Source organism: Heptranchias perlo, chromosome 5 (assembly GCF_035084215.1).
Source record: "Heptranchias perlo isolate sHepPer1 chromosome 5, sHepPer1.hap1, whole genome shotgun sequence".
NCBI classification, from domain to species: Eukaryota; Metazoa; Chordata; class Chondrichthyes; order Hexanchiformes; family Hexanchidae; genus Heptranchias; species Heptranchias perlo.
This window is the reverse complement of record NC_090329.1, coordinates 5,618,665-5,633,534: the sequence shown is the minus strand read 5'-3', so window position 1 is coordinate 5,633,534 and position 14,870 is coordinate 5,618,665. Positions and strand designations below refer to the sequence as shown.

At 42.7% G+C, this 14,870-nt stretch overlaps 1 protein-coding gene across 6 annotated transcripts in view; it reads left to right on the top strand.

Annotated features, from left to right (window-relative positions):
• mlip (muscular LMNA-interacting protein) overlaps positions 1-14,870 on the top strand; it is a 228,939-nt gene that overhangs the window by 682 nt on the left and 213,387 nt on the right. The window lies entirely within an intron of this gene.

The following is a 14,870-nucleotide window of genomic DNA, read 5'->3' as shown; positions in this document are numbered from 1 at the left end:
TGGCTCCTGATCCTTTTCCCCCGATGTCTTCACCTGGCCGGAAAGCCACTGCGGCTTCCCCGCTCAGGCTGCCAATTTAAAATGATGTCATCGGGACCCGACATGCATATGTAAAGAAGGACCCCACCGGCTGTTCGAATTGCATTTAAATCCTGTGTAACTGCTGGGACATTCTGTTCCCCTCCAAGTCACACACCATCCCGACTTGGAAATATATCGCCGTTCCTTCATTGTCGCTGTGTCAAAATCCTGGAACTCCCTTCCTAACAGCACTGTGGGAGAACCATCACCACACGGACTGCAGCGGTTCAAGAAGGCGGCTCACCACCACCTTCTCAAGGGCAATTAGGGATGGGCAATAAATGCCGACCTTGCCAGCGACGCCCACATCCCATGAACGAATAAAAAAAAAAAAAAAAAAAAATTTCTCTGATGGTGCCAAGCACACTGTCAACTGCAATATGTTCACTAATGTCTGAAATTAAGCTGCACCTCAGATGGCCTCAGTTCACTGCCTTGATGGGAGCGGATATTATGTTATCAATAAAATTAACAGATAAAAATGACAATAATAATGTTGAGTAAAACTTCAAAGAAGATTTACTGAACTGCTGCTTTAGAGTTTTGGTTGATGCTAGTATCGAGTCCTATGGCAGTGAACACTTGGTTGTCACGACAAAATATCATTATATCAGAATGTTATTGTACCTGGAGTTACACTATTTCAAGAGTTGGCAGATTGGGCATTACCAACTGACTGTTTTAAAATAATAATAACAGAAAATTCTGGAGAAGCTCAGCAAGTCAGGCAGCATCTGTGGAGAGAGAAACAGAGTTAACGTTTCAGGTCGAAGACCTTTCATCAGAACTGGAAGATGTTTAAGAGTTGAAGTTTTTGAGCGAGTATAGAGCCAGGGAAAGGGGGGGAGGGAGTACCACTGGGTGCCGATGGGTACCACTGCTCCCATTTTTTCGGTCAGCTAGTGCTGGTAATGGTTCTGCTGCTGCCATTTACAGCTACTCCTGATCAATCTTTTGTTTCTTAACCTGTCCCATTACCACCCTCCTTGCCTTGCACCATCATCCCTTTTGTCATTTAATCACTCATGTCCTCTACCCTATCACAGACCTTCCCTTTTGTTCTTTCCTCCCCTCCCTCCCTCCCCCCCCCCTTTCTCTGGCTCTGTACTTGCTCAAAAACTTTAACTCTTTTAACTTCTTCCAGTTTTGATGAACGGTCATCGACCTGAGACGTTAACTCTGTTTCTTTCTCCACAGACGCTGCCTCACTTGCTGAGCTTCTCCAGCATTTTCTGTTTTTATTTCAGATTTCCAGCATCCACAGTATTTTGCTTTTGACTGTTTTAAGAAATGGATAAGGTAGCAATCTCAGGTAGAATTACAGTCAATAGCTCAGCTTCCAATTGCTGTATTCTTGATATTGATTCGGTCTCTTCTTCCTCAGGTTGAGAGACTCATTGTAACTGTGAGACAGATTGTTTGCCACAGCCAAAATGAAAGGTTAGGTAACCTGATGAAAGTCACTCTCTCAGCATGTAGGCAAATCAAATGCTTTGGACTGAAGGTGTTGGGTTCTATTGAATTTTCACTCTGAAATGGTGGATATTGAGTTCTGTGGCAGGGGCATTAATCAACCATACTGTTGTCTTGGATGGTGTTGAGCTTTGTAAGAATACTGGGATTGGTAACGGACAAGAATATTTAACAAAGTCATCAGATGAATCTTTAACCCCCTCACTTTAACTCCTCGTCAAAGAACCGTTTGAGGTTTATTACCCAGTCTGTGCCTAGGAGTGAATGATGCCTAAATTTGGGTTGCTGGACCCTTTTGCATCAACCAGTTTAGATTATATTAGCATTTACACACCAACCTTTTATCAGATCCGCATAAGCTACGAAGCGAATGAATCAACCCTTTCTTGCCTAATCTTCAAAGGAATAACCAGATAACAAAATCATGAACTAACAATTGTTTATTAATCTTATGATTATAATTCGCAGCACTTAAACTTAAAACATTTAGTATTCAATTTGTTTAGTAGGTAGGGTTAATTCTTAGAATGAATGGTAGAGATCGCAAAGGCAATTCAGTTATGTCATGGTAATTCAGCATTTACTGCTTGCTAATTATACATTTACAGTCGCGTTCAGGGTCTGAGATTGATATAAATGGTGAGATTAATTTAGGATTGTACTCCTTAGATAGCTGACAAGTTAGCAGTATTAGATTGGATTAAAGTCTATTTGTTTGTAGTTAGCAATGTTTCCAGAACTTATGACCATGTCCTCAGGAGCCAGGGTGGTTGAACTGGTGGCCTTGCCTTCCTCTGGGAGGATGGTGTTAGTCCTTTGAGATATCAGAGTGATGAACTGCTGTCTGTAGAGGTGTTATCCATTCCTCCTGGATCCTCTGGTCCTGGGTAAATCCACCTTTTATGTTGGTAGCTGTATCTGGAGTAGTTGCCTTAAATCTCACTTCCCTTAATCTTATAGAATCTTGTACATCTAAGTGACACACAGTCCATATCTGACTAGTGCAGCTGTAATTTTTTTTTAAGCTTCTGTAACCTTTCTCTCTCTCTGTCCTCTCTCTCTCTCTCATTGCCCTTAGTAAGATGGGGGCTGACTTGTCCAGAGATGCACTATAATCTGTTTACAGAGACACTATTATATACACACTAGACAAAGAACCCCAACACTATATTACTTAATACGCCCAAACTACTGCAAGAACTAATACTACTTTTTAGTGTCAAAACACCATGTTCTATATCCTTGATTTTCAAAGTAACCTCCTCAGTTTTAACCAATCTGAGAGATATGCATTAAAAATGAGTTCACCACTTCGGTGTCAACCTCCACAAACAGCCATGTTGGTACCCCTGATGACCTCCCGTTACTAGATCTGCAGAATCCAGACATGTAAGGTAGAAATTTCAATTCCTTAACTTCAATCTCTTTTTAAGAAGGAGTTTTATACTCTATCAGGTATAGAGTGACATATTTGTATCTCCTAAAGAGTTATCTCTGGGCCTATGGCCTTGATGGCCTTTGTCTCCCAGAATTCATAAGAAACGTTGCCTTTGTGCTTTTTATTAGCATTTGCTCTTTTTGATTTTCCATCATTCAGTCTGACTACTGAGGATATATTTAAGGCAATTCTTAGGGCATTTTAATTGGGACTAGCTTAGTGGTTTAAACTGGGCGACATGGACATGTTGGGCCGAAGGGCCTGTTTCCATGTTGTAAACTTCTATGATTCTATGATTTTGCCTACAGCTTTATGAGTGTTGTTGTGGCTGGACCCATTCAGGTAAGTACTCCATCGCACTCCTGACTTGAGCCTTGTCGATCGTGGCGCGGCTTTGAGGGGAGCCGCCCATCATAAAGGAACCAGCCTCTGCTTTGTTCTTGTAGCTACGTTGTTCATATCGCTGGTCCAGTTAATCTTCTGTACATCGTGACCCCTAGAATGCTGATGGTGGGCGACTCAGCGACGGTGGTTCTGTTCAAGCTCAGGGGGAGATGGTTCGACCTCTTGTTAGGGGTGGCCATTACCTGGCAATATGCGCTCATCGTACAATATGAATTTGAGAGACCAAAAAAACGGTATTTATGGTAGACACTGAACTTCCTGCTGAGAATAACCCCATTATACATGAAATAATGCATACAGTATATGGAGTTACAAATGATGTTGTCGAGTATTTTAATATATTCAAGAGCAACTAGTGGTGCTAAAATGGTACATCAGGGACCTTACCTCCACAAACAGATGTATTCCTTGTGGGATAAGAAGGGCAATATGTCATCTTAAATGACTGGTTTGAAATTGTGGATTGAGATGGAACTTGATCCGGGTCTAATTTGGTAAATGTGATTTTATATTATAGAATCACACGGCACACGGAGACCATTCAGCCCATCATGTCTGTGTCGGCTCTTTGTAAGAGCTATCCAATTAGAGTTAGAGTTAGAGTTATACAGCACGGATAGAGGCCCTTCGGCCCATCGTGTCCGCGCCGGCCATCAAGCCCTGTCCAATCTAATCCCATATTCCAGCATTTGGTCCGTAGCCTTGTATGCTATGGCATTTCAAGTGCTCATCCAAATGCTTCTTGAATGTTGTGAGGGTTCCTGCCTCCACAACCCTTTCAGGCAGTGAGTTCCAGACTCCAACCACCCTCTGGGTGAAAAAGTTCTTTCTCAAATCCCCTCTAAACCTCCCGCCTTTTACCTTGAATCTATGTCCCCTTGTTATAGAACCCTCAACGAAGGGAAAAAGCTCCTTAGTATCCATCCTATCTGTGCCCCTCATAATTTTGTACACCTCAATCATGTCCCCCCTCAGCCTCCTCTGCTCCAAGGAAAACAAACCCAATCTTCCCAGTCTCTCTTCATAGCTGAAGCGCTCCAGCCTGGTAACATCCTGGTGAATCTCCTCTGCACCCTCTCCAAAGCGATCACATCCTTCCTGTAGTGTGGCGACCAGAAATGCACACAGTACTCCAGCTGTGGCCTAACCAGTGTTTTATACAGCTCCATCATAACCTCCTTGCTCTTATATTCTATGCCTCGGCTAATAAAGGCAAGTATCCCATATGCCTTCTTTACCACCTTATCTACCTGTTCCGCCGCCTTCAGGGATTTGTGAACTTGCACACCAAGATCCCTCTGACCCTCTGTCTTGCCTCGGGTCCTCCCATTCATTGTGTATTCCCTTGCCTTGTTAGTCCCTCCAAAGTGCATCACCTCGCACTTTTCCGGGTTAAATTCCATTTGCCACTGTTCCGCCCATCTGACCAACCCATCTATATCGTCCTGCAGACTGAGGCTATCCTCCTCGCTATTTACCACCCTACCAATTTTTGTATCATCAGCGAACTTACTGATCATACCTTTTACATTCATATCCAAGTCGTTAATGTAGACCACAAACAACAAGGGACCCAGCACCGATCCCTGTGGTACCCCACTGGCCACAGGCTTCCAGTCACAAAAACAACCTTCGACCATCACCCTCTGCCTTCTGCCACTAAGCCAGTTTTGTATCCAAAGTGCCAAGGCACCCTGGATTCCATGGGCTCGTACCTTCTTGACCAGTCTCCTGTGCGGGACTTTATCGAAGGCCTTACTGAAATCCATGTATACCACATCCACTGCGTTACCCTCATCCACACGCCTAGTCACCCCCTCAAAAAATTCAATCAAATTAGTCAGACATGATCTTCCCTTGACAAAGCCATGTTGACTATCGCTGATTAATCCTTGCTTCTCCAAGTGGAGACTAATTTTGTCCTTCAGAATTTTTTCCAATAATTTTCCTACCACTGATGTTAGGCTCACTGGCCTGTAGTTCCCCGGTTTTTCCCTACTCCCCTTCTTGAATAATGGTACTACATTAGCGGTTCTCCAGTCCTCTGGCACATCCCCTGTGGCCAGAGAGGTTCTGAATATATGTGTTAGAGCCCCCGCAATCTCCTCCTTTGCCTCACACAGTAGCCTGGGATACATTTCGTCCGGGCCTGGGGATTTATCCATTTTTAGGCCTGCTAAAACCGCCAATACCTCCTCCCGCTCGATGTTAATATGTACGAGTATATCACAGTCCCCCTGCCGTATTTCTATGTCTACATCGTCCTTCTCCATAGTGAAAACAGATGCAAAAAATTCATTTAGAACCCCTCCTACATCTGCCGGCTCCACACACACATTGCCATTTTTGTCCCTAATGGGCCCTATTTTTTCCCTAGTCATCCTCTTACCCTTAATATACTTATAAAACATCTTAGGATTTTCCTTTATTTTGCTCGCCAGTGTTATTTCATGGCTCCTCCTTGATCTCCTAATTTCTTTTTTAAGTATCCCCCTGCACTTTTTGTACTCCTCTAGGGCTTCCTCCGTCTTTAGCCTTTTGTATCTGCCAAAAGCCCTTCTTTTTTTCCTAATCCATTCTCGTATATCCCCTGACATCCAAGGTTCCCTGGAGTTCTTGGAACCACCCTTGACCTTTACGGGAACATGTTGCCATTGTATGGTCTCAATCTCCCTTCTGAAAGACTCCCATTGCTCCGATGCGGATTTTCCTACAAGCAGCTGATCCCAGTCCATTTTGGCCAGATCCTGCCTTATCCTATTAAAATCGGCCTTCCCCCAATTTAGAACCTTTATTTCCGGCCCCTCCCTGTCCTTTTCCATGACCACCTTAAATCTCACCGAATTATGGTCACTGTCACCAAAGTGCTCACCTACTAGCACTTCTTCCACTTGGCTGGCCACATTCCCTAGAATTAGGTCCAGTACCGCCCCCTCTCTTGTAGGACTTTCTACATGCTGGCTCAAAAAGCTCTCCTGGATGCACGTTAAGAATTTTGTACCCTCTAAGCCTTTTACACTCTGAGTATCCCAGTTAATATTGGGGAAGTTGAAATCCCCCACTATTATTACCCTATTATTTGCACAATTTTCTGAGATTTGCCTACATATCTGTTCCTCTATCTCCCCCTGACTGTTTGGGGGCCTATAGTACACTCCCATCAAAGTGCTTGCCCCCTTTTTGTTTTTGAGCTCCACCCATATGGCCTCATTAGAGGAACCTGCTAATATATCATCCCTCCTTATGGCAGTAATTGATTCTTTAATTAATATTGCGACCCCCCCTCCTCTTATACCTCCCCCTCTGTCTCGCCTGAAGATTCTGTACCCCGGAATATTGAGCTGCCAGTCTTGCCCCTCCCTCAACCATGTCTCTGTGACAGCAACAATATCATAATCCCATGTGTTTATCAACACCTTCAGTTCATCCACCTTATTCGCAAGACTCCTTGCATTAAAATAGATGCCATCCAGCCTTGCCCTTACATATTTGCCCTGTCTTCCAAGCTGACTTGTTTTTTTCTCTATATTTGGCTGCACATCACCCCTTATTGTAGCTCCACTCTGTATCCCATCCCCCTGCCAAGTTAGTTTAAACCCCCCCCAACAGTGCTAGCAAACCTCCCCGCACTACACTGCTCTTTCCCCATAGCCCTGCACATTTTCCTTGTGGCATGATCTGGTCTGGTCCAGAGACGTATGAGTGCACTCATTATCATGCTCTTTGGTTGGTGCATATAGATTGAGTGCTTGAGAAATGAGAAAGGTTCTTAAATCTCTCTCCACTCCTGTGCCTCCCTCCCCACAATATTGGGACTTGTACTCCAGTCTCTCTGTTGATAATCACATGCTCCAATGTTGTAGTTACTGGTCTAATAATAGTTCCTTTTTCAATTATGCTGCATCAATAACAGTGTTAACTGAGCTCTCAGTATATTCTGGGAACCAGAGGTGCCATGAGTAAACACCGAAGTTTAAAAAATAAGTGTAATGCAAAACAATTAACTTCAGGTATGTGTTGATTTGCAGAGCAATTATTTAACTCTTTAGATCCCTATTTGTGATTCACACCTTTATTACTAAATTATCATCATTACCATTTAACTGTATAACATCTAACATGATTGAGTTACAACAGATAACCTATCTAAGTTAAAATCTAATCTTTAAATTAATAACTTAAACTAGATGAATTAATTTAAAAATAACTAAAAATAAACCAAGTGAATTAATTACATAAAAACTTTAAGTAAATAAATAAAACAAGATTAGATAGAGATGGCAATGCAGGTGGGCCGTAACTGCAGGGTGTGGGAGTTTGTGGAGAGCAGCGTGATCCCAGGCAACCACATCTGCAGTAAGTGTCTGCAACTCGAGGAACTTCGGCTTAGAGTTGTTGAGCTAGAGTCCAAGGTGCAGATATTGTGATGCAGCAGGGAGGGGGAGAGTTACCTGGACTCTTTGAGCGAAGATGCAGTCACACCCCTTATGTTAGGTAGTGGTTTAGATTTGGTTAGTGGTCAGGAACAGCAGGATGTGACTGTGAGTCAGGCAGGTCTGGGGACCCAGATCCAGTGGTGGAGGAGCCTCAGCCTCTGCCCTTGTCCAACAGGTACGATGTACTTGCTACCAGTGTGGATGAGAACAAAGACTGCAAGAAGGATGGGCAAATTAACCACGGCACGGTGGTACAGGTGGGTATTCAAGTGGGGGGAGCGAGAAGGAATGTGGTCGTGGTGGGGGATAATATAGTGAGGGGGATAGATTACTGTTCTCTGCAGCCATGACCAGGAGACCCGAAGGCTGTGTTGCCAGCCCGGTGCCAGGGTTAAGGATATCTCTACCCGGCTGGAGAAGAACTTGAAGCAGGAGAGGGAGGATCCAGCTGTCATGGTCCACGTAGGAACCAACAACACAGGTAGAAGTAGGAATGAGGTTCTGCTGAGGGAGTTTGAGGAGCTAGGGTCCAAATTAAAAAGCAGAACCTCAAAGGTAATAATCTCTGGATTACTACCTGAGCCACGCGCAAATTGGCATTAGGAAAAAAACAGATTAGACGGTTAAATGCGTGGCTGAAAGAGTGGTGTGGGAAGCAGGGGGTTCAATTTATGGGGCATTGTTGGGATGGACTCCACTTAAACCGGGCTGGGACCAGTGTCCTGGCGAATTGAATAACTAGGGCGGTAGATACATACGTACGAACATACGAATTAAGTAGGCCATTCGTCCCCTCGAGTCTGCTCTGCCATTTGATAAGATCATGGCTGATCTGATTGTGACCTCAACCCTACTTTCCCATCTACCTACTATAACCTTTGACTCCCTTGTTAATCAGGAATCTACCTAACTCAGCCTTAAAAATATTCAATGACCCTGCCTCCACCGCTCTCTGGGGAAGGGAGTTCCACAGACTCACGACCCTCTGAGAGAAATAAGTTCTCCTCATCTCCGTCTTAAATGGGAGACCCGTTATTTTAAAACTGTGGCCCCCAGTTCTAGTCTCTTCCACAAGGGGAAACATCCTCTCAGCATCTACCCCTTCAAGTTCCCTTAGGATCTTATATGTTTCAATAAGATCACCTCTCATTCTTCTAAACTCCATTGGATACAGGCCCAAATTGTTCAACCTTTCCTCATAGTCCTAGCTCTAGCTAGATAGGACTTTAAACAAATAAGAGTGGGGGAGGGTTCAGGTAAGGGTAAATTTATAATTCTAAAGAGTAAAGTCAAGGCTGCAGAGCAGAGTGTGTCAGGAAGGGACAGAGAGCTGAACAAAGGTAATAGGGCATTAGTGACTAAGGTCACATCAGGGAAAAATAGTAAAAGGTTAACATTAAAGGTGCTATATCTGAATGCATGAAGCATTTGTAACAAGAGAGATGAATTAACGGCACAAATGGAGATAAAAGCATTTCATCTATTAGCCATTACTGAGACGTGGTTGTAGAGTGACCAAGGTTGGGAACTAAATATTCCAGGGTACTTGACTTTTCGAAAAGACAGACAAAATGGAGAAGGAGTGGGGGGAGGTGGTGGGGGTGTAGCCCTGATAATAAAGGATGAGATGAAGGCAGTAGTGAGAAAGGATCTTGGCTCAGAAAATCAGGATGTGGAATCAGTGTGGGTGGAGCTAAGAAATAACAAGGGGCAGAAAACACTGGTGGGAGTAGTTTCTAGGCCTAACAGTAGTTATAGTGTTGGACAGAGTATTAATCAGGAAATTAGAGGAACATGTAACAAGAGTAATGCAATAATCGTGGGGGACTTTAATCTTCATATAGACTGGGCAAGTCAAGTTTGCAAAAGTAGTTTGGAGGACGAGTTCATGGAATGCATTCGAGACAGTTTTCTAGAACAATATATTGAGCAACCAACCAGGGAACAGGCTATTTTAGATCTAGTATTGTGTAATGAGACAGGGTTAATTAGTAATCTTATGGTTAAGGATCCTCTGGGGAAGAGTGATCATAATATGATAAAATTTCATATTGAGTCTGAGAGTGATGTAGTTAAGTCCAAAACTAGGGTCTTAAATTTAAATAAAGCCAATTATGTAGGTATGAGGGGCGAGTTGGCTAAGGTAGATTGGGAAATTAGATTAAAAGATATGACGGTCGATAAGCAGTAGCAAACATTTAAAGAAATAATTCATAATTCTCAACATATATTCATTCCCTTGAGGAATAAAAACTCCACGGGATAAATGATCCAACCGTAGCTAATTATAGAAGTTAGGGATAGTATTAGATTAAAAGAAGAGGCTTACAATGTTGCCAAAAAGAGTAGTAAGCCTGAAGATTGGGAGGGTTTTAGCAATCAGCAAAGGATGACCAAGAAATTGATAAAGAGGGAGAAAATAGAATGAGAGTAAACTAGCAAGAAATATAATAGCAGATTGTAAGAGCTTGTACAAGTATGTAAAAAGGTAGCGATTAGCGAATGTAGACATGGGTCCCTTAGAGGCAGAGACAGGAGAAATTATAATGGGGAATAAGGAAATGGCAGAGATGTTAAACAAATATTTTGTATCTGTCTTCAAAGTAGATGACACAAAAAACATACCGGAAATAGTGGGGAACTAAGGGTCTAATGAGAGTGAGGAACTTAAAGTAATTAATATTAGTAAAGAAAAAGTACTGGAGAAATTAATGGGACTAAATCTCGACAAATCCCCTGGACCTGATGGCCTACACCCTAGGGGTTTATAAGAGGTGGCTGTAGAGATAGTGGATGGAGGTTCTAGACTGGTGGATTGGGAGGTAGCAAATGTAACGCATCTATTCAAGAAAGGAGGGAGAGAGAAATTAGGGCTATAGGCCAGTTAGCCTGACATCAATAGTTGGGAAAATGCTAGAATCTATTATTAAGGACGTAGTAACAGGGCACTTAGAAAATCATAATATGATTAGGCAGAGTCAACACTGTTTTATGAAAGAGAAATCATTTTTGACAAATTTATTAGAGTGTTTTGAGAGTGTAACTAGCAGGGTAGATAAAGGGGAACCAGTGGATGTAGTATATTTGGATTTTCAAAAGGCATTCGATAAGGTGCCACATAAAAAAGTTGTTACACAAGATTAGGACTCATGGAATTAGTATGGATAGAGGATTGGTTAATGGACAGAAAACAGAGTGTGGGAATAAACTGGATTGATTCCTGGGATGAGAGGGTTGTCCTTTGAGGAGAGATTGAGTAGAATGGGCCGACACACTCTGGAGTTTAGAAGAATGAGAGGTGATCGCATTGAAACATATAAAAAAGCAGCTGAGAGGAGCCCTATGATGTGCGGGAGAAGCTGCTGGGAGGAGCACTGTAATGTGCGGGAGAAGCTGCTGGGAGGAGCACTGTAATGTGCGGGAGAAGCTGCTGGGAGGAGCACTGTAATGTGCGGGAGAAGCTGCTGGGAGGAGCACTGTAATGTGCGGGAGAAGCTGCTGGGAGGAGCACTGTAATGTGCGGGAGAAGCTGCTGGGAGGAGCACTGTAATGTGCGGGAGAAGCTGCTGGGAGGAGCACTGTAATGTGCGGGAGAAGCTGCTGGGAGGAGCACTGTAATGTGCGGGAGAAGCTGCTGGGAGGAGCACTGTAATGTGCGGGAGAAGCTGCTGGGAGGAGCACCAGAAAACAAATATAGAGAAAAATCTGAAAAAAAAATCCTGAATCTGAAAAAGTGACGTCAGAGCAGTGGGAGCAGCGGTGAAGCCCTTGGAATTACAGATAAGCGTTTAATTAATTATATCATTAAACTAAGTGTTTAATTAATCACATCTAAGGGGATAAAATTAAAATTAACTAAATAGAGGATACTAACATTGAAGTATTCTGAATTTCATTGAATTAAAATCTAATATATATAAATAATAAATAGGAGTTAAGGAAATAATAAAATAAAGAAGTTAACAAACAAAAAACAAGACTAATTAGCTACAAATTAATCTAAAATCAAGCTAAATCCATCTACTAAATACAATATAGATCTCAAGTAATTGTATTATGTGTAGAACTCAATTAATACTAAATAATCAATAAATAAAAACTGGAACAAGGTTAGATAGGGATGGTGTGTCGTAACTGCAGCATGTGGGAGTTGGTGGAGAGCAGCGCGAACCTGAGCATCCGCATCTGCAGTCCGTGTCTGCAACTCGAGGAACTTCGGTTCAGAATTGTTGAGCTGGAGTTCGAGCTGCAGATATTGCGATGCATCAGGGAGGGGGAGAGTTACCTGGACACTTTGTGAGGTAGTAGTTTAGATTTGGTCAGTTTCTTCGACAGCACCTCCCAAACCCGCGACCTCTACCACCTAGAAGGACAAGGGCAGCAGGCACATGGGAACAACACGACCTGCACGTTCCCCTCCAAGTCACACACCATCCCGACTTGGAAATATATCGCCGTTCCTTCATCGTCGCTGGGTCAAAATCCTGGAACTCCCTTCCTAACAGCACTGTGGGAGAACCCTCACCGCACGGACTGCAGCGGTTCAAGAAGGCAGGTATATGGAGCTAGATCATAGATCAGCCATGATCTTATCAAATGGCGGAGCAGGCACGAGGGGCCGAATGGCCTACTCCTGTTCCTATGTACCACCACCTTCTCAAGGGCAATTAGGGATGGGCAATAAATGCCAGCCTTGCCAGCGACGCCCACATCCCATGAAGTGAGTGGGTGGCAGATGGAGTATAATGTGGGGAACTGTGAGGTTATTCACTTTGGTAGGAAGAATAGAAAAACAGAATATTTTTTAAATGGTGAGAAACTATTAAATGTTGGTGTTCAGAGAGATTTGGGTGTCCTCGTACATGAAACACAGAAAGTTAACATGCAGGTACAGCAAGCAATTAGGAAGGCAAATAGTATGTTGGCCTTTACTGTAAGGAGGTTGGAGTACAACAGTAAGGAAGTCTTGCTGCAATTGTACAGGACTTTGCTGAGACCTCACCTGGAGTACTGTGTACAGTTTTGATCTTACCTAAGCAAAGATTTACTTGCCTTAGAGGCGGTGCAACAACGGTTCACTAGATTGATTCCTGGGATGAGGGAGTTGTCCTATGAGGAGAATCTAGAACTAGGGGGCATAGTCTCAGGATAAGGGGTCAGCCATTTAGGACTGAGATGAGGAGGAATTTCTTCACTCAAGGTGTTGTGAATCTTTGGACTTCTTTACCCCCAGAGGGCTGTGGATGCTCAGTCGTTGAGTATATTCAGAGACTGAGATCGATGGATTTTTTGGACACTAAGGGAATCAAGGGATATGGGGATAGGGCGGGAAAGTGGAGTTGTGGTAGAATATCAGCCATGATCTTGTTGATTGACGGAGCAGGCTGGAGGGGCCGGATGGCCTACTCCTGCTCCTATTTCTTATGTTCTTATCATGTCACTAAGCATATTTTTGTCAAAGATATTTGGTTGATGCAAATAAGGACCAATAAATCACAGCATTTATTTCCTTATCTACTGCACAATGACTTGTTCAATACTATGCAGGAACTATCAATCCTTATTTTATAACCTCATTGCCAGAAAAAACTCATAGTTTGGTAATCATTGTGACTATAAAGACACTCTTTGACTTACAACAGCAGACTATGTTGTGACTCTCATGACGTACACGCTACATTTATGCACAACATATAGTTCAGCAAATATCAGAACCAGTTATCAGGTATTCAAAAAATGTCTACAATTTTGAGTAGATATTTTAGTAAGGTTTTGTGCCATAAAAATAATAAAAGAATACTCAGGCATGGATGAAGGTGTGATTTTTGTTAATTGAAAATAAGATAAGAGCCCAGGTATAAAAACTGAAAACGCGGGAAATACTCAGCAAGTCAGGCAGCAACTGCGGAGAAAGAAACAGAGGATTGATCCGAGTCTATACTGAGTTAGTTAATCTCAGCTGGGCAGTGATAGTGATGCTACAATCGGCCTGGGTTAGGGTGGGGGATAAAACTGGCCAAAGATTTGGCTCCTGATAGCTATCCAGAAACTCCTGTTGGAATTGCACTTCTCTAGATGTCAGGTAAGGACTTGATCAGGTCTGGATGTGATGCCTCCTACAATTGAATAATTTGTCAATATACACTGAGAAGGCTCATACCTGAATACTGACCATGTGGCTGATGGTACCAGATATGACAGTTGACAGTATCTCAGCAAGGAGTCACTGCCTTCAAGGGAGGAAGGGAAAAATTGGCGAGAAAAGAGCAACTTGTATTTTATTTATGGCTGATTTATGTTTTATTTATGTCTTAAAGAGCAAAGCTATCTTAACCAAAAGGTTTAGGGGTGTTTATATGTTATATTTCCATTAAGTTTTTGGATTTTTACATTCGATATTTCCTTGAGTTTATGTCACTGGTCGCCTCAGTAAGTGGGTCCCCCTATGACCCAGAGTGTGCGAATAATATATTTTAAAACTTTGAAAACAACAAAGACGCTTTCCCTGTGCTAACCCTGAACATAATGGCCCAGAATTTGCTGTAGCAGGGCAACGAAGGGCGCCTGCTATTAGTTAGATTTTCCGTGCGGGATCTGGGAGAACAGGGCCAGCAACTGTATACTTCCTTTACCAATCAGATTGAAGGATTGTGAAATTAACAGTGCAAGGACTGAGAAGGAAGTGTAAGTTAGAGTGGTGAATTCACTGTCAAATCAGGTACAGAAAGAGAAATAAAGAGAGGGAAAGAAAGATCGGATTAAAAGAGAGAAAAAAAGAGGATAGAAAAAGTAAAAAAAAATATTTTAATTCTTTTCAAAAAATCTCCAGCAACAATTAAAACCTGAAGGAATGAGACTCCACATTTGTAATAGTTAATTTTCAGTGCCAGAGAGGTTGACTGGCAGTAATTAACAATTATCACATTGTTAAAAGGGTACAAGGTTACTGGACTGGGTACCGTACCCGGTTACAAAGTCATGCTAAACCTTTACAAATCACTGGTTAGGCCTCAGCTGGAGTATTGTGTATAATTTTG